The sequence below is a fragment of the Bufo bufo genome, chromosome 1 (assembly GCF_905171765.1).
Source record: "Bufo bufo chromosome 1, aBufBuf1.1, whole genome shotgun sequence".
Lineage (NCBI taxonomy): Eukaryota > Metazoa > Chordata > Amphibia > Anura > Bufonidae > Bufo > Bufo bufo.
In genome coordinates, this window is record NC_053389.1 from 600,706,177 (window position 1) to 600,726,610 (window position 20,434).

Below are 20,434 nucleotides of genomic sequence, written 5' to 3' on the forward strand. Positions count from 1 at the left end.
GCAATTAAGTGCTATAAGACATTTAGCTGCAGAGAGAATAGTGAGGAACGGCCTGTCCTGACTGTTTGGAAAGTTTCATGGTGGGACTGGTAGTAGAAATTGGAATGGATCGAGTGGAACATCTTTAGCAAGGACAAGAGAGAGGGGGCAGGTTCAGAAGATTCGAAAAAGGGATGCTGCAGAAGACTTGCAATGCCAGCTCATGCTCAGGATAGTAGGATCAAGCTTATGAAGAAGTTCTGGAGTATGATACCACATCATAAGGATCTTATATTGGTTTTCTTTGTCGAATATACAGATAGATGATTGGGCTGGGTTGGACCAGACAAGTTGCCACAAGGGGAGTGCGAGTTCCCCACCCAGTGCAGATTACCATTTAAGCATATATGCATGTTTAGGGAAGGGGTCAGAAGGGAGAGTGATGAGTAATTTGCACATATTTGAGATTACACCCTAATGGAGGATCCTAGTGCACATAATGTATCATAAGGTGAAAAAGAGGGAAAAGGAGAAATTTGCTTAGCAGAATGTTTAATTTGGAGATATCCACAGGGTGCCGAGGAACGAATAGAGTACAGTGGTCCCTCAAGATACAATATTAATTGGTTCCAGGACGACCATTGTATGTTGAAACCATTGTAAGTTGAGTAATCGGTTCCAAAGCCCCAAATTTCATCCAAGATAAAAAATGAAGATTTAAGAAAAACAATCAGATAACTAAGACAGATAAAACAAGTCCTTACATATAACAGTCAGGAATAGCTGCTAACTAGCAACTAATCCGGCTATTTTACCAGAGAAGTGACCTTGATTTGGTTACATATGAGTCTTTGTATGTTGAGTCTAGTTTCAACTTACGAGAGGTCAGAAAAGACCATTGTATGTTGAAAATATTGTATCCTGAGGCCATTATATCTTGAGGGATCACTGCACTTACACTGAGACTCTAAAAAGGTACAGTACAGACCAAAAGTTTGGACACACCTTCTCATTCAAAGAGTTTTCTTTATTTTCATGACTATGAAAATTGTAGATTCACACTGAAGGCATCAAAACTATGAATTAACACATGTGGAATTATATACATAACAAACAAGTGTGAAACAACTGAAAATATGTCATATTCTAGGTTCTTCAAAGTAGCCACCTTTTGCTTTGATTACTGCTTTGCACACTCTTGGCATTCTCTTGATGAGCTTCAAGAGGTAGTCACCTGAAATGGTTTTCACTTCACAGGTGTGCCCTGTCAGGTTTAATAAGTGGGATTTCTTGCCTTATAAATGGGGTTGGGACCATCAGTTGCGTTGAGGAGAAGTCAGGTGGATACACAGCTGATAGTCCTACTGAATAGACTGTTAAAATTTGTATTATGAAGGAGAGTGATGGGGTGCTGCGCCAGATGACCTGGCCTCCACAGTCACCGGACCTGAACCCAATCGAGATGGTTTTGGGTGAGCTGGACCGCAGAGTGAAGGCAAAAGGGCCAACAAGTGCTAAGCATCTCTGGGAATTCCTTCAAGACTGTTGGAAGACCATTTCAGGGGACTACCTCTTAAAGCTCATCAAGAGAATGCTAAGAGTGTGCAAAGCAGTAATCAAAGCAAAAGGTGGCTACTTTGAAGAACCTAGAATAGGACATATTTTCAGTTGTTTCACACTTGTTTGTTATGTATATAATTCCACATGTGTTAATTCATAGTTTTGATGCCTTCATAGTCATGAAAATTCTTTGAATGAGAAGGTGTGTCCAAACTTTTGGTCTGTACTGTATATAGGCATATTACCCCCCCCCCCCCCCCCCCCCACCATTAATGCTTCCTTGAATACTGCAGAAGGATTTTAGATTTAAAAATGGATCTCTAGCTTTAAATGCATTTTAAATATGTTTTCAGGCACACCATTAGAAGGTGAGCTTCTGCAGAAAAGTCTGCATGAAAACTAAGGTGTGTGTGGCGTTGCAGGTTTATAATAGAAGGTTTGAAAAGCGTCTGAATCACGTATCTGAAAGTGATATTTGTGTGCTAATACACTCCTCTATTAGGAACATGGAGAGAGCACTTGTGTACCGAGCGGCTTAGCTAACCAGGGAGTCAAACGGGGCTCTGCTAGGATTGCAGGGAAGACAACAGTTTATGCTGTAGCTGGCAGCCACATTTATGAGTGATTTATGAGCATGCCAGCCCGCTGCAACATGAAGTGACAAATGCACTCGTCTGTTAAGATGCTGCCCAGAAAATGTTTAGTCCAGTGGCCTATTCTCCTCTAGTGATGTTAAGATATCATGCCTTCCTCCTTCAACTTTTCAATATGCTGGATCTATCTTTATTTTCTCACACACACTCATATATGGGTCGTTCCACCACAGAAGGTGATGCCATATTACTATGATATTCCATTACTTTCTGAATTTCTACTGAGAAGAGCACTGATATAGCTCTGTGGCCCATTTATTATCCCGATTACATAACATCTACACCTGAGGCATGGCAAGGTTTGTAAGGCTCTGCCCTGTAGGCACAACATCATCATTGATCTTGTCTCTCAGGGTGGTGCTCTGCTCATTCTCCTAGACGCTGCCCTGTAGATGTGATGTATGTCAGCTATTGATGCTGTGTCTTAGGCCTCATGCACACGGCCGTTGTTTGAGTCCGCATCCGAGCCGCCGTTTTGGCGGCTTGGATGCGGACCCATTCACTTGAATGGGGCCGCAAAAGATGCAGACAGCACTCCGTGTGCTGTCCGCATCTGTTGCTCCATTCCACGGCCCCGCTAAAAAAATATAAAATGTCCTATTCTTGTCCGCGCTTTGCGGACAAGAATAGTCATTTATACTGACAGCTGCACGTTCTGTTCTGCAAATTGCGGAAGTCACACGGGCGTCTTCCGTTTTTTGCGGATACGCGGTTTGCGGACCGCAAAAAACAGAACGGTCGTGTGCATGAGGCCTTAGAGCGGGATTTTTCCAGCAGGGCTTCAACCTGGCTTGGATCCTTCGGGGATTTCAAGACTCCTTATTAACGTTTACCAATCACGATAAATAATATGTTCATAATCTGTAATGTGCACATGGACACCACCAATTTATGACTGATGCAACAAGTAAACAAAACAAATACTATACGAAAAATAAATCCAGATCAGAGAACAAATGATATTAATTTGAAGCTTTGCTGAAGGAAACCAGATTTTATCTTTGTGTCTGATTTCTCCACAATATATTTTCCAGGTGTGAGCAGTGTGAACCAGCTAGGTGGGGTGTTTGTGAATGGCCGTCCTCTCCCAACCTGTAAAAGGAAAAAAATTATAGAATTGGCCACAAGTGGGGTAAGGGCGTGTGAAATCTCAAGGATCTTGCAGGTAAAGTTGTGTTTGTCTCTTTTCTCAAATACCTCATTGGAAGTTATACATATGTTTCGTCTGGGGACAGTATTCATGCCACATGTTCCAAACCATGAGGTGATCCAGACTATGTAGTCTCTTAGCTTCAGTACCGGTTCCACACAAAAAATGTATGGGAATAAGGATCAAAAACACACTTCGTTAACTTTTGCCTAGATTTAGTAATCGTAAAGATGGCGTAAGCTTAGACAGGCCGTCTAGACCTTCACCAGATTTATGATAGTGGCTCAGGCTGGGTGATAAATCTGGTGCAATAATAGACACTATTCTCTGAATCTATACCAACTATTGGTTGGCTCACTTTGAGACCGATTTTTACACCAGAATGATGATCAATCTCTAACTTTTGTTTATGTTAGCTACAGGTCAGGAGATTTAACCCTCATGTTCCTTACCTACAGCTAATGTAAAAGTAATCTCTTCAAAAGAAAAAAGTCTGGTACCATGTTAACCAGTAGAAAACTGGTTTATTGCTCTCATTAAGAGAAACAAAATAAGTCTTGCAGGTTTGATGCCTTTAAGGGCCAACAAAAATAAAGGCAATGATCTTATATAGCAAACTTTTTAGACAACTCAGGTCTCTTCATCAGGCACAATAAAACAGTGTCTGTAGCAACAGAGATATATATTAATGAATAAGAATATCAAAAAGAGCTTGGATAACGAGTTCTTAGTTAACTCACAGATAAGGAGTGTGAAAGTTTTATGGTGTCACTCCCGTATGTGGGAGGGAGACACCACACCGGACGAAGAAGGAGAGGGAACAAGGAACAAGACCTGAAAGCTAGGGAAGAAAGAAGGACACCTCCTAGTCAAATCCCTAGTCACAGTCCTGAGTGGCTATCTGTATGAACAGACACCAAAGGTAGGTGAGTTCATATGCAGGAGTACCTAGAGTCCTATCTCACCCTATAAGACCCTGGCAATAGTGACAGGACTGAGACTACCTGTTTCTCCAGAAAGGAAGGACGACCAGGAGTCTCCCTCAGGCCTACAACAAAGGGCAGGGAAAAAACAACACACAGATAAACCAAAACAAAATGCAAAAGGGAAAGGAAACACTTAACTTTCCAGTAGCTATGGCAGCAACAGGAATTCAGCCGAGAACCAAACACCAGCAGACCACAGATACCACTGCAGCTATAAACCGCACAGCATTGTGGGAGAAGCAACTATAAATAGGGAAAGGTAAATGACCACAATAGCAACACCTGGAGGTTAGAGGTGTGGCCAGTATCAGAAACAACACAGACGCCTATTGATCTACAAGGAAACCTGTCAGATCAAAGCACTTGTTGCTTGTCTCACAGATCTTCTGTCACCCACTGTCGCAGGGAAGTCCGTATGTCACGGTACGTCCGTGACATATGGTCTCTAAACTGATGTTATCTCTCAGACCTTGTGCTCCCATTATCTCTGAAGAAGATTTTTTAGATCTTGTAATATGCCATAAATCCTTTAGACAGACTCAGTCCTGTTTTCAGTGTGTCAGTCTCATAAATTTGTATTCCCAAATTCCTCTGGCTTTTTGAGATTTGAAATTGTTTTTTAATATGACTACTTTCATGTGTTCTTCATGTGTCCAATCATCCGATGCACCATCCATTGATGGAGATGCCTTTGAACTTGTGCATTAAAGGGGTTGTGCAGCCAGTACAAACTGATGATTTATCTTCAGGATAGGTCGTCAATATCTGATCAATGGGGCTTTAGCACCCCACGTTGATCAGCTGTTTGAAAAGTAGGTGGCGCTAATGCGAGTGCTACTTCCTCTGCAAGATTACATTGTGCATCATCTTGGAAGTCTCAGTGGCACAGTGTAATTACAAATTCTTGTTCCATTCACTTGGGAAGAGAACTTGTAATCACACTGCACCGCTGCTGTACCTTGTAATCTTGAATAGGAACCAGTGCTCGTACGAGTGCTGCCTCCTCTTCAAACAGCTGATCATCAGGGATGCTGAGAGTCGGACTCTGACTGATCAGATATTGATGACCTATCATGAGGATAGATCATCAATGTGCTTTAAGTTTATATTTTACTGGCAGCAGTGTAAGGGCCCTTTCACACTTGCGTTCTTTTCTTCCGGCATAGAGTTTCGTCGTCGGGGCTCTATGCCGGAAGAATCCTGATCAGTTTTATCCTAATGCATTCTGAATGGAGAGAAATCCGTTCAGGATGCATCAGGATGTCTTCAGTTCCGGATCGGAAGGTTTTTTGGCCGGAGAAAATACCGCAGCATGCTGCGCTTTTTGCTCCAGCCAAAAATCCTGAACACTTGCCACAAGGCCGGATCCGGAATTAATGCCCATTGAAAGGCATTAATCCGGATCCGGCCTTAAGCTAAACGTGGTTTTGGCGCATTGCCGGATCCGACGTTTAGCTTTTTCTGAATGGTTACCATGGCTGCCAAGACGCTAAAGTCCTGACAGCCATGGTAAAGTGTAGTGGGGAGCGGGGGAGCAGTATACTTACCGTCCGTGCGGCTCCCCGGGCGCTCCAGAGTGACGTCAGGGCGCCCCACGCTCATGGATGACGTGTCGCATGGATCACGTCATCCATGCGCATGGGGCGCTCTGACGTCATTCTGGAGCGCCCCGGGAGCCGCACGGACTGTAAGTATACTGCTCCCCCACTCCCCACTACTACTATGGCAGCCAGGACGCTATTAAAGTCCTGGCTGCCATAGTAACACTGAACGCATTTTGAAGACGGATCCGTCTTCAAATGCTTTCAGTTCACTTGCGTTTTTCCGGATCCGGCGTGTAATTCCGGCAAATGGAGTACACGCCGGATCCGGACAACGCAAGTGTGAAAGAGGCCTAAGGGTGTATTCAGATGAGATGTTTTTGACCACAGTCAAAACTGCATTAAAAAAGGTGTGTAAACCTGTACTTACTTTTACCAGGTTTGCTGCAGTTTTGTGATGTGGTTATTTGCCATGCATTTTTTCCAGGTTAAAAATGTAACAAATATGTTTTACTTCTATAAACTGCATGGCCAATAACCGCATCACAAAACTGCATCAATCACAGTAAAACCAAGTGCTTTTTCAACAGCTTTTTACTGCATGGTCAAAATTATTTTATGTAGCTACTATATACTCTCAAATCAATAGGCAGTTTTATATGAACTAATAGGGGGGGTGAGCACTAACTGTTCCTAGGGCTGCATACAAAAAAACTCTAAATACACCCCAGAGGGTCTCCAAACTTTATTATAGGTCAGGGGGTATAAACCTATCCTATAATAAGGTCTGTGAACCTCCACCAACCAGTCTGTACAATGTTTCCACATAGATGTCACAATGAAAAAAAAAAATATACAGATAAATATGTAACGAAAAAAAGTGCCTATCCTACCATAAAGGTATAGTGAAGAACTCCAATAATGCAATGTAATCTAAATGTTGAAAAATAAATGTTTCCAGTAAAAAAAGACAGGTGAGGATCACAAGGAATACAGTTCATGATCTGGCCAGCATAACATGTTGATTCCTGCAGTATCAGTCCATGTTTGTCCTCCTACTTTCAACTCCCTATACTGATTTCTGGTGCGGTCAGAAACAAATGCATGCCTCAGCTATTCTTGACTCTTGTTGCTTTTGTGATTGCTTTATTGATGCACATTTTGATGAGTTATACTTCAACCTGAGCAAATCCTGCATCCTGACCTGGTCAAGCTAGTTGATGGTCTTCAAGGGGTATTCTGGTTATGTGAAGTTATCTCCTATCCCCAGGATAGATTATAACAATTGCATCAGTGGGTGACCTATCGCTGGGACTTCCACAGATCATGAGAGCGGGGACCCCATACCCAGTAGAGCCCCCAAAACAGAGGGCAGCTGGTCAGGTATGCTCACAGCCACTCCATTCATTTCTATGGGAGTTCCAGAGAAATATAGTGGCTATCTTCGGAACTCCAATAGAAATTAATGGAGTAGCTGCGCGTTCATTTCAGGGGGCTTCACAGGGTATGGGGGCCCTGTTCTTGTGATTGGTGGGAGTCCCATTGGTAGGACCCCAACCAATCTAATGGTTATCCCCTATACTGTGGATAGGGGATAACTTCACATAACTGGGATATCGATTTAAAGGGAATGTGTCATCAGAAAATGACCTATTGTTTAAATCATGTTTTTATGTTTAAAATAGTTTGAAATAATTTTTGATGAAGATATTTTAAATTTTCCATGTCAATATCTATATTTAAACAAAAATATAAAATCCTGCAGTTTTTGCACTGGCCACTAAGCCTAATAGGTGTCAATTATTGGTTTGTACAGATCACTTTACTACAGTTATCTGCTTATATGTCATTCTAATCCTGCCTGTAATGATATCACTTCTGTGTATAGATAAGACATATTCTTTTATTCACAATAGGTGATTGTCAGAGCTTATCTCTTCTTTTCTTGTACAATGACTGATAGGAAATCTCAACGTCCCACTTGGTACCCCTGGCACCAAACTTCTAGTATCGGCTTGGTTTGAGTCTTGTTCTGACGTCAGGAGAGCGCTTCACTCAGTAGGGAATAAAATACACAACAATGGTGTACTGAATGAACACCATTGTTCATTATTCAACCTATCATATTAACACGTTCTATTCTACAGACAGCAAAAGAGAAACAAAAACGGAACTTCCATATTAGGAATATTGTCCGGGAGTAGTGCCAAAGAGATAAAATCCAGGGTTACAGAGAAAAGATACTTAACAGCAATCAGAGTTAGTTTCTAACAGAGAAATGAAACTTTAACAGAAAGCAGATTTAGTTTTAACATATAAAAACAACATCATGTGTAGTGTGCAAAAATGGTGTAACGTCACATTGTGAAAGGAGTTGCCAACTCTACCATCATAGCACAGGCTGCAAGAGAACACAGACATGCCGGCATCCCTGGAACAGGGGTTGGCATAACCTTTGAGAAAAATACACAAGGACGCATCTTTCCTCCGTGTTCTTATGTCAGTACACCCGCCATGGTTTTACAATTTTGGCGTGCAAATATGTGGAAGGGCATATTATAGTCATAGAGGCCCAGCCCTGGACTCGACATGAGCAAACATTTCAGATAATCAAATGCATTGTACATTTCAGAAGACCATTTAATCAAATCTGGATTTTCTTCCAGAGTGGCTTGCCTCAAAACATTGTCATAATAGGAGCAATCAGGAATCCATTGTCTACAGTAGTTTATCATCCAAAGGGAAGATAACCTTTCTTTCTTGGTGTGCGGGGTGACCAGGCCCGCAATAGACTGGACTCTTTCTGTGCTGATTCTCCTTTCACCTTTTGTGAGGACAAAGCCCAAGTATTCAACCTGCATTTTACACCATTGCATTTTCTTAAGTGTCACTTTGTGACCACATCCTGACAACCATTGTAACAGTGATAAACCATCCTGAATGCTGGCCTCCGCTGACATGCTACACAGTAACAAATCAGCGACATATTGCAGCAGCACAGAACCTTGGGGGGGGGGGTACCATGGTTATAACGTGGCTTGGAGGACTATGCTGTACACTACAAGTGCACCAGGTCAATTGATGTCTGTCAAAGGAAAAAGCAAAAAGTAGTCTGGTCTTCTTGTCAACTGGGATAGAAAATGCATTTTTCAGATCTATCACACTGAACCAAACAGCGTCTGCTGGAATGGCAGATAGTAATTGAGTGATGTCAGGTACAATAGGGTCTATAGGCACAATGATGTTGTTAATGGACCTTAAATCCTGTACAAAGCGGGTAGTACCATCTGCCTTTGTCACTGGATTCACAGGTGTGCTGTAGGTTGAAATCACCTCTTCCAGGATTCCCTTTTGTAGGAATTCTTCTATCATTGGCCTAAGTCCATCGAGTTTCTCTTTTGGCAGTAGGTATTGTTTCTGGAACACAGAAATGACACCTGGTTTTACAGTAGCTTTGTAAGGTGTGCAATCTATGAATCCTGTGTCATATTCATTTGAAGACCATAATGCAGGGTTAATGTTGTTAAGTTCTGGGTGGTTCTGTATGTTTGCAAGAATCAGTGGCACTAGTGTAGAGATTGGAATGAGGTCTGAGTGTACTCTTATGCCCTGATTTTTGGCTGACACTTGTAAGTCAAGCTTAATGAACAAATCTTTACTTAACACACTTGAGGTTGCACTGCTATCTACCATGAATCCTACTCTCAGTCATCTAAGTCCACCCCTTTTAGTCGGACGCTGTGGTCCTCCTTCTGTCCGTCAGTAGTGTCCCAGCTATCCATAAGAACAGAGCTCTGATGTTAAGCACAACACTTAACATGTAACACGTAACTTCAAAACATTGAAACAAACAGATCTGACAATACAGACATGAACACACAAAGGGCCCATAAATAAAAAAAAAAAACTTTTCATTAACTTCAATTTAAAAAAAAAATATAAAAATGTACAGCTTGATCAACACTGTTGGCACCAATAAAAACCAAAAAACTTCCAAGAAAATAAATAAAATTCTCAATGTGCATATTATATGAAAACAAATATCGCACTCCATACACATTCACATTTTCATGTACTCATTTTCACAAACAGCTCATAACCACGCCCTTATACATAAAAACTGAATTGCACACACAGCTCTGCTAAAAACATCCATTAGTCTTCACACATTTTCAACTCCACTACAACTCAAAGCCACACCCATTCACATTCCACTGAATCATTTTTCTTCCAACCCAGTCATACAATTTTCTTTGTTTCATCCCAAAACTTGCAGCACAGACAAACACAGCTTTCCTGGAAACAGATAGCCACACCACACCCAGAATTGCTGATAGTATATCTCGCTGTTGTGCTGTTTTCCAATGTCTTCTGGTCTTCTCTGTGATTAATCAACTCTTATAAGAAGACAATATACATGTTATAATCATACAGTAATTTTGTTAAATCCAAATCATCTTATATGCCAGGTGGTCTTAGTTAATGTTGTACATATATAATAATTTTTGTTAAAAGCTGGATTCTCACATTACACTGCTTGGGAAAGAAAATTATTGAACAATTCTTTGTCTTCTATAATAATATTACACATACAGTACAGACCAAAAGTTTGGACACACCTTCTCATTCAAAGAGTTTTCTTTATTTTCATGACTATGAAGGCATCCAAACTATGAATTAACACATGTGGAATTATATACATAACAAACAAGTGTGAAACAACTGAAAATATGTCATATTCTAGGTTCTTCAAAGTAGCCACATTTTGCTTTGATTACTGCTTTGCACACTCTTGATGAGCTTCAAGAGGTAGTCCCCTGAAATGGTCTTCCAACAGTCTTGAAGGAGTTCCCAGAGATGCTTAGCACTTGTTGGCCCTTTTGCCTTCACTCTGCGGTCCAGCTCACCCCAAACCATCTCGATTGGGTTCAGGTCCGGTGACTGTGGAGGCCAGGTCATCTGGCGCAGCACCCCATCACTCTCCTTCATGGTCAAATAGCCCTTACTTTCAAAGTTTTCCCAATTTTTCGGCTGACTGACTGACCTTCATTTCTTAAAGTAATGATGGCCACTCGTTTTTCTTTACTTAGCTGCTTTTTTCTTGCCATAATACAAATTCTAACAGTCTATTCAGTAGGACTATCAGCTGTGTATCCACCTGACTTCTCCTCAACTGATGGTCCCAACCCCATTTATAAGGCAAGAAATCCCACTTATTAAACCTGACAGGGCACACCTGTGAAGTGAAAACCATTTCAGGGGACTACCTCTTGAAGCTCATCAAGAGAATGCCAAGAGTGTGCAAAGCAGTAATCAAAGCAAAAGGTGGCTACTTTGAAGAACCTAGAATATGACATATTTTCAGTTGTTTCACACTTGTTTGTTATGTATATAATTCCACATGTGTTAATTCATAGTTTTGATGCCTTCAGTGTGAATCTACAATTTTCATAGTCATGAAAATAAAGAAAACTCTTTGAATGAGAAGGTGTGTCCAAACTTTTGGTCTGTACTGTAAAACATCGCTTACTCTACAGGATTCCCTCCCCCCTTGTATCATGTAATCCGTATCCCAGGACGGGTCATGGTCAAAATGTGGCCATGCTTCTTTGTCTCCCAGACAAAGACCCTTTATAATGTCCATGTGGTATGGGCTATTATCGCCGTCCCTGGGAAAGGGGCTAGCAGCTTGCATGAACTCAGTCCATCCAGCTAAGTTATCCACCCATGGGTTAACTAGGAAGCAATTTGTGGGACTACACTGTGCAACATAAACTTTGCATGTTTCTCCCATCTCAAGTTTGGGATAATCTGTTTTAGACCCTTGTGACCCCATTCCATCTGATATTTTAATGATGCTATTTTCCTAGGACTGGCTGTACTGAACCGTTAAGGCTCCGACAAACTAATCCTGTTAACTAGGCAAAGGACTCAGGTCTGATCACAAAATATCAGAGAGTTTCATCAAACATATAATTTGCAGACCTCCGCAACACAGTAAAACAACAATGCAATGTCCTTAAAACTCTATGCAAATAGTGAACTTCAGTCCGTACACTTACCACCCGGACATCAGTATCCTTATCTCAACTCTAATATTCTTATATTTTAAAAGAGTCAAACCAAGCTCCAACCTTGTCTCCCAAGACAATATTATCTAGTGCGCACTATATTTTCTCTGAGTGATCCTCACGGCGACTCCCGGAGTCACCAGGTCACTCCCCCAGACTCCCGGAGTCTGTTCCCTGTATCCCTGATACAGTAATTATACTAGAAGTTGTAGGTTCTACTTACTAGATCGAGACGTGGCCCTCGGATCGGCCAGAGGACAATTACAGATGCCTTTCTCACCGGACCCGAGGATGACCTTCCCGATGCCGGACACGAGCCCCCAAACTGATAGGAAATCTCAACGTCCCACTTGGTACCCCTGGCACCAAACTTCTAGTATCGGCTTGGTTTGAGTCTTGTTCTGACGTCAGGAGAGCGCTTCACTCAGTAGGGAATAAAAGGCACAACAATGGTGTACTGAATGAAGACTCTGAAGTTTATTTTTAATGCACACAGGTTATATAGAGGGGGTTTTACCCCCTTTATTAGCATATCAACGTAAGTTGTTTATTCAACCTATCATATTAAACACGTTCTATTCTACAGACAGCAAAAGAGAAACAAAAACGGAACTTCCATATTAGGAATATTGTCCGGGAGTAGTGCCAAAGAGATAAAATTCAGGGTTACAGAGAAAAGATACTTAACAGCAATCATAGTTAGTTTCTAACAGAGAAAGGAAACTTTAACAGAAAGCAGATTTAGTTTTAACATATAAAAACATAGATTCCTTTCAATGACCTCTGCACAGGTCACAGATCATGGCTAGAAAATTCTCCTATAGAAGTCACTGAGGTCAGCTCCAGACTGTTTATGTGGCTGCCATAAAGCAATTTTCTTAATGCTGTGTAAATGCTGTTAAGAACAGCTCAGACAAGATGGCCACCCACATAATTATGTCAGGAAACAGAATACAAAAATATGTATCAGAAACTAAAAACAGATTAGAAAAAAGGATATGTTGTTATTTTGTTTCAACTGGCAGATCATATTTTTGGTGACACATTTCGTTTGGGGACATGACCATCAACTAGCTTGACCAGGTCAGGAACTTGCTAGGGTTGAAGTGTAATTCATCAAATTGTGCATCAATAAAGAAACCACATAAGCAAGAGAGAATTGCTAAGGCGTGTATCTGGTTCCGACCGCACCAGAAAGCAGTACAGGCAGTTGAAAGGAAAAGGACAAACATGGACTGATACTGCAGGAATCAGAAGTAAGTTCAACATACATTAAAGAAGCACTCCCACAAAATGTTTTCTGACTTGTTAGAAAGGTACATGGTACAAACTGTAGTGAAGGTAATTTTGTTTTACCGGTGACTCTGTTTGTCAGTTATAGCCTCCCTTCTGATCCTCAGCTGTGTCATGTGACCAACAGTCTGACTATACAAATAACACATCTTATGTGTGGACAGGAAGTCAGTTTATCTATGTATTTCTATGGGAGCCTCAATGTCAGTCTCATAGGAATGAATAGAGAAGTAACTGACTGACTTCCTGTCCTGTGTCAGTTGGAGATTAGAGTGTTGGCAACGACAAAGCTGAGTATCAGAAGGGAGGTTATAACTCACAAATACAGTCATTGGTAAAAATATTACCTTCACTACAGTTTACATCATGTATCTTTCTAACAGATCAGAGAATAAACATTTTTGTGGGGTTCTTCTTAGGGAAGTGGCCAGATTGTCTGTAATATAGGCAGATATGGCTTAGTGTTGTCTTTGACGTTCTTCCATGGAGTGTTAGAGATCCAAGAATGACATCTATTCCTAGCATCTTTCATGCATATGTTGGTCAATTTATATTGTATAGTTGGATGAAATCCTCCAGGGTCTCTGGCAATCCTGTACTTGCCAGTTCATCCTTGAGCTGGTTACTTAATCCTAGATGAAATTACAACTTGTGTGCGGGGTTATTTCACTGAGTATTGGTGGAGCCCTGATTGCTTGGCTTGTTATACAGTACAGACCAAAAGTTTGGACCACCTTCTCATTCAAAGAGTTTTCTTTATTTTCATGACTATGAAGGCATCAAAACTATGAATTAACACATGTGGAATTATATACATAACAAACAAGTGTGAAAACAGAAAATATGTCATATTCTAGGTTCTTCAAAGTAGCCACCTTTTGCTTTGATTACTGCTTTGCACACTCTTGGCATTCTCTTGATGAGCTTCAAGAGGTAGTCCCCTGAAATGTTTTTCACTTTACAGGTGTGCCCTGTCAGGTTTTCACTTCACAGGTGTGCCCTTCAGTGTGAATCTACAATTTTCATAGTCATGAAAATAAAGAAAACTTTGAATGAGAAGGTGTGTCCAAACTTTTGGTCTGTACTGTACGTATTAGGGTCCATTCACACGTCCGTTGTTTCTTTCCTGATCTGTTCCGTTTTTTGCGGAACAGATCTGGACCAGATCTGGACCCATTCATTTTCAATGGGTCCTGGAAAAAAATCAGACATTGAGCTGTCCGATTTTTTTCAGGACCCATTGAAAATGAATGGGTCCAGATCTGGTCCAGATCTGTTCCACAAAAAACAGAACAGATCAGGAAAGAAACAACGGACGTGTGAATGGACCCTTACAGTCCAAGAGCACCCCCTGTTAACTGGTGGTTGGGACACTGATGGTAGTTGTCTCTGGACAAGGGCTTAGAGCAACATAGTGAGGCATGAGACTTCAAAATAGACTTGGAGAGAGCTTCACAGCAAGATAGTGAACAGTTCCAGGAGATCATTATTGGGTTGGAGCCAACTTACCTGAGCTGCACATTCTAAGGTGTTCTGCCATTCTTTACCCCAACTCCCCAATAAGGCAGGATCAGAAGGTCAGACAGACTGGATCAAACACAAGACAGGCACAAGAATACAAGCAGGAACTTCACATATGACTGATATCCGACAATGAAGCACGGAATTTGTTCACTTTTAAAGGCCCTCTAAGAGTGATGTCACAATCCTTGTTGACTTCTGATTCTGCAGCTGGAACTGCACCTCACAAGTAGAGTAGAGTCATGGTGACACAGTGCCATGGTGATGCCAGTTTCGTACAAGCTAACAAACCACCCACCCAGCATGGAAATCACCATGGTTGTGTGCTGTTATGAAGTGATTTTTAAAGCTACTTTGGAGGCATTTTGTATTATTTTGTATTATAGAACTTCATTAGTAGAGGACTAGCTAAGATAAAGACACAATGATATTAAGAGATGTTGTGTGGACATTATATTTTCGACTGATTTTCTGTACCAGATTCCCTTTATAAGAACGTCTCTGAAATTTATTACATATATGTGCTTACTTCTTCACCAGTAATCATCATACCTGTTTGTCAGAACCAGTCTTTTTAACATATTGTAGGTATCCAACGGATGTGTCAGCAAAATTTTGGGCCGCTATTACCAAACTGGTTTTGTAGAGCCCAAAGCAATGGGAGGAAGCAAGCCAAGACTAGCTACCCCAAAAGTGGTAGAAAAGATTGCCCAACTTAAGTGGGAGCATCCATCAATGTTTGCTTGGGAGATTCGAGAGAGATTGCTTACGGACAGGATCTGCCCTGAAGATAAAATTCCAAGTGTAAGTACAAAAAACTACATACAGATATAACCATAGACTTTGGGGGAGATTTATCAAAACTTGTGTAAAGGAACACTGCCTTAGTTGCCCATAGCAGCCAATCAGATTTCATCTTTAATTTTTCAGATCTCCTTTGGAAATTTAATAGAACAATCTGATTGGTTACTATGGACCACTATACCAGTTTTCTCCCCCTATGTTTTTACCACACTTAAAGAGGACCTTTCACCTATTCTTACTCTATGAACTAAGTATACAGCCATGTGGAGCGGCGCCCGGGGATCTCACTGCACTTACTATTATCCCCAGGCGCCGCTCCGTTCTCCTGCTATGCCCTCCGGTATCTCCGTTCCCTAAGTTATGGTAGGCGGAGTCTGCCCTAGCGCTGGCCAATCGCATTGCAGAGCTCACAGCCTGGGAGAAAATAACCTCACAGGCTGTGAGCTCTGCGCTGCGATTGGCCAGCGCTAGGGCAGACTCCGCCTACCATAACTTAGGGACTGGTATCTCCGCCTACTATAACTTAGGGAACGGAGATACCGGAGGGCATAGCGGCAGAACGGAGCGGCGCCTGGGGATAATAGTAAGTGCAGTGAGATCCCCGGGCGCCGCTCCACATGGCTGTATACTTAGTTCATAGGGTAAGAATAGGTGAAAGGTCCTCTTTAAAGGGCTTCTGTCAGCCCACTAAACCGTTTTTGTTTTTTTTTGTTTACTAATAATCCCTACACTGCGAGCTCTGCATACATAAGTTAAATAATCATTTTTGTTCAGTAGAATTTGATAAAAAGCGATTTTTAAAATATGCAAATTACCTTGCTACCAGCAAGTAGGGCGGCTACTTGCTGGTAGCAGCCGCATCCTTCGATCCTAATGACGCCCCCTCCGCATTGTGATTGACAGGGCCAGGGAACGTAATCGTTCTCTGCTGGCCCTGCCTGTTAGCATTCAAAATCTGGCGCCTGCGCCGCGGCCGGTACGGCCGCGTGTCTTCAATCGGCGCAGGCGCACTGAGAGACGGCCACTCGCTCGGCCGCTCCATCCTCAATGCGCCTGCGCCGATGACGTCACGTCTACACCCGGCGCAGGCGCATTGAGGAGAGAGCGGCCGCCTCTCAGTGCGCCTGCGCAGATTGAAGATACGTACGGCCGCAGCGCAGGCGCCAGATTTTGAATGCTAACAGGCAGGGCCAGCAGAGAACGATTCCGTTCCCTGGCCCTGTCAATCACAATGTGGAGGGAGCGTCATTAGGGTCGGAGGATGCGGCTGCTACCAGCAAGTAGCCGCCCTACTTGCTGGTAGCAAGGTAATTTGCATTTTTTAAGAATCGCTTTTTATCAAATTCTACTGAGCAAAAATGATTAATAGTTAAGGCTGCATGCAGCCTGTAATTGTGGGAGGGGCCAGGTCCCCTTACTTAAACCCCCTCGTACAACTCACCATCACCGCGCCCGCCGACCCGCACTTCCTGTGACTCACGTCACTTCCGGTAAGCACGCGCCCCAGGTAAGTATCACCGCACGCCTCCCGCCGTGGGCTCCGGTCTGTCCGCCTCCGGGGCCGTGGCCGGCAGCTGGCCCGCTCCTCCTCATCGCCTTCGGCCGCCGCAGGCTCCCCTCTCCGCCGTCCGGTGGCGTCCGTCCTCACGCGAGAGGTAGGACGCATGCGCGGCCGCCTCTGGATCTAGCTCACGGCTGCACGCTGGCCGCCTGGGGGGGGGCGCACAGAGGGGAGCTCTATCCCTGCCTCCTCCCCCCGCCGCGGCCGGGCTGCCCACCCGCTGCCCGCCTCCCACACTCCGGACAGGGCTGTCTCGGCTGGCGGCTGCCATGCCCCCGGTGTGAGGGCTGAGACATGCGTGCACAGTCTGCTCCCACTCCGGTGGGGCTGCCGCTGCTGTCTGCTCATCCGGGGTGCTTAGGCAGCCGCCACCCGCGCTGTCCCGCGGCCACACCATATTTGCACAAGTTGCCACCGGCAGGTGTATTACTCCCCCACTAGTTAGCTGGTTCAAGCTTCCTCCAATTCAATTGCTCCTGCAGCCGTGGATCCCATGGTGGCCAGCCTGCAGTTGCAGGCAGGCCAGGTCCCGCTCCAGGCCCGGGCTGGGCCGGCCGGGATGGCTCTCTGGTCATGACCACCATCTGGGTGGTCTGACCCCTGGCACGCGTTAATTGCCCATCACAGGTGGCCAGATGGGCAATTTATGGGCCACACCCCCTCCACGTCCCACATTGCCCCATCCAGGTCGCCGTGCCTGGCCCGGCGTGTCCACCCCCAGGCCCCGCTCCCGCCAGGCTGGCATGCGCCACGGTCTCCGCCACACACATTCGGGTCAGCTCCGTGGCGCTCCGGGCACTTTCACGCCCTGGCCTACCCACGGCCTTCCAGCAGGGCCCTTGGGGGCTCCGGCCTTGTTGCTCCCTATGTTCACGTGTGTGTTCCTTTCCCAGGTGCCAGTAGCGTTCGTGGTCCCCGTCGTACCTTATCTCGACTTTCCTGACGTCAGGTTAGGTCCTGCAGAAAATCGCTGTCGGCCGCTCGCGGGAAATCTCATACTTGAGGGTTCAGGTAGGTAATCTTGGGCTGCTCCTGGCAGTTCCTCTTACCGACATCCTGGGTTGCCTCCCAGGAGGCACGCAGGGATGTTTTTCTCGCTCTCAACCTGAGACGTTCAGGTGTCTCCTCTGTCCTGCTTAGCCTGAGGCGTTCTGGTGTCTTCTCTGCCCAGGTACCCTGAAGCGTTCAGGTGTTTTCTCTGTCCATCGTGGCCTGAGGCGTTCAGGGGTCTTCTCTTTCCAGGTACCCTGAAGCGTTCAGGTGGTTTCTCTGTCCATCTTGACCTGAGGCGTTCAGGTGTCTTCTCTTTCCAGGTACCCTGAAGCGTTCAGGGGTCCTCTCTGTCCATCTTTGCCTGAGGCGTTCAGGTGTCTTCTCTGTCCAGGTACCCTGAAGCGTTCATGGGTCTTCTCTGTCCATCTTTGCCTAAGGCGTTCAGGTGTCTTCTCCGTCCAGGTACCCTGAAGCGTTCAGGTGTCTTCTCTGTCCATCCTTGCCTGAGGCGTTCAGGTGTCTTCTCTGTCCAGGTACCCTGAAGCGTTCTGGTATCTTCTCTGTCCTTTCTTGCCTGAGGCGTTCAGGTGTCTTCTCTGTCCAGGTACCCTGAAGCGTTCAGGTGTCTTCTCTGTCCATCCTTGCCTGAGGCGTTCAGGTGTCTTCTCTGTCCCAGCACCCTGAAGAGCTCAGGTGTCTCCTCTGTCCGTCTCAGGTGGGACGTTCAGGTGTCTTCCCTGCCAGGGGCCCTGAGGCGCTCAGGTGTCTTCTCCGTCCACGGTGGCTGGTAGCATCGGGGTCGGTCCTGGGCTCTTCAGCCTCAGGTGCAGCCACCTTCCCGGTAGGCAGCCGGTGCATTCGGACCACGCCTCGCCACGCGTCCCGGTACTTCCAGGCCCCTTCTTACCACAGTCCCTAGTCTCCGCCTCCTGGTGCCCTTCTTCCTGGTCCATGTTTTATCCACGTCTCCCTGTCTCCACATTAGACGACATTACGCTGTGTCCACGCGCACCCGCGATGGTTTCCGGTCCCGCGCGTCAATTTTCTCACGTCACTCCTAACTTTTCCAGTCCTCAGGGCCAGCCGGTTCGTTCCCGTCCATCCTCTGACGGTAAGACAAGGGTGTTGATTCCACGCTCTCAGGTACGTCCTCTTATACGTTCATCCACGACCTTCGTAGTCAGGGTACACGTCCCCATGACCTCTCCAGCGGCCATATTGTTGTCTCTAATTCCAGGTGTTGCAAGGTCTCTGCTATTGTTGAAGCCATGTCACAGGTCTCGGATGTCGACGACACATTGTCCCTCCCGGGTACGTCGGTCTCCAGCCAAGGCGCCCCAGTTGCCCTCCGAAGATGGACTGTGCCGAGGCTCATTGCGGAGTTGGCCAAGAGAGGCATCAGACACCCAGCGTCAGCCAGGAAGGCTGAGCTATACCGTCTATTGATGACCGAGCCCAGCGCTCCTGAAAGGGAAGATCCACCCCCAGCCATCCAGCAGTCCCTGGTGCTGTTGCAGGCCTCCTTGGATTCGCTCATCTCGTCCGTTGCCGACATCAGGACCAGGGTGGTGGACTTGGAGTCCAGAACACCGGCGTCTTCCCAGGCGGTGGTCCCCGTCTCCGATCCCCCTTTATCTCAGCTTCCAGCTCCAGGTACGTCCCCGGCTGCTCCGCTGGTGGCTCCAGCGCACTTGGTGCCGGACCACATCAGGAGGGACATCTTGGCGGGCAAGGGCGTGAATCTCGCGTCCATCCTGATTGCGTCCCACGATGCCGCAGACAACAAGACCTTTGACTGCGGGGAGGTCTCGGTGGTCCTTCGGGCCAAGGACGGACGTCTCAACCGCAAGCTCTCTGTAGCCGAGTTTGTTTTGGCCTTCGGCCTGTTTAGAGACGTGCTCTGCTCCGCTTTTCCGGCCCGCCGGGAGGAGCTGGACACGTATCTACACAGGGTCACTGGACTTGGGCACAAGTACGGCGGCACGGCTTTCTATGACTACCACCGCTCCTTCTCAGCCAAGGCCGCCGCCGCGCTTGCCCAGTTTCAGTTCTCCGTCAACTGGGCCATGCTGGACATGGAGCTGTTCTGCCAGCATTTCGCCGGTCTCCGGGCCCCCGCTTGTTCGACCTGCCAGTCGATTTTTCACTCTACTGAGTGGTGTCCTCAAACGGCCACGGCCCAACCAGACAAGGCTATTCCAGGCCCCTCCGGGGTCCCCCGCAGTCCCTCCACCACCGATAAGTTGGGTAGACCCATTGTGTACCTTGGCAACAGCCAAGTTTGCAATAACTTTAACTTTGGTTCCTGTCTCTTCAGCGGTT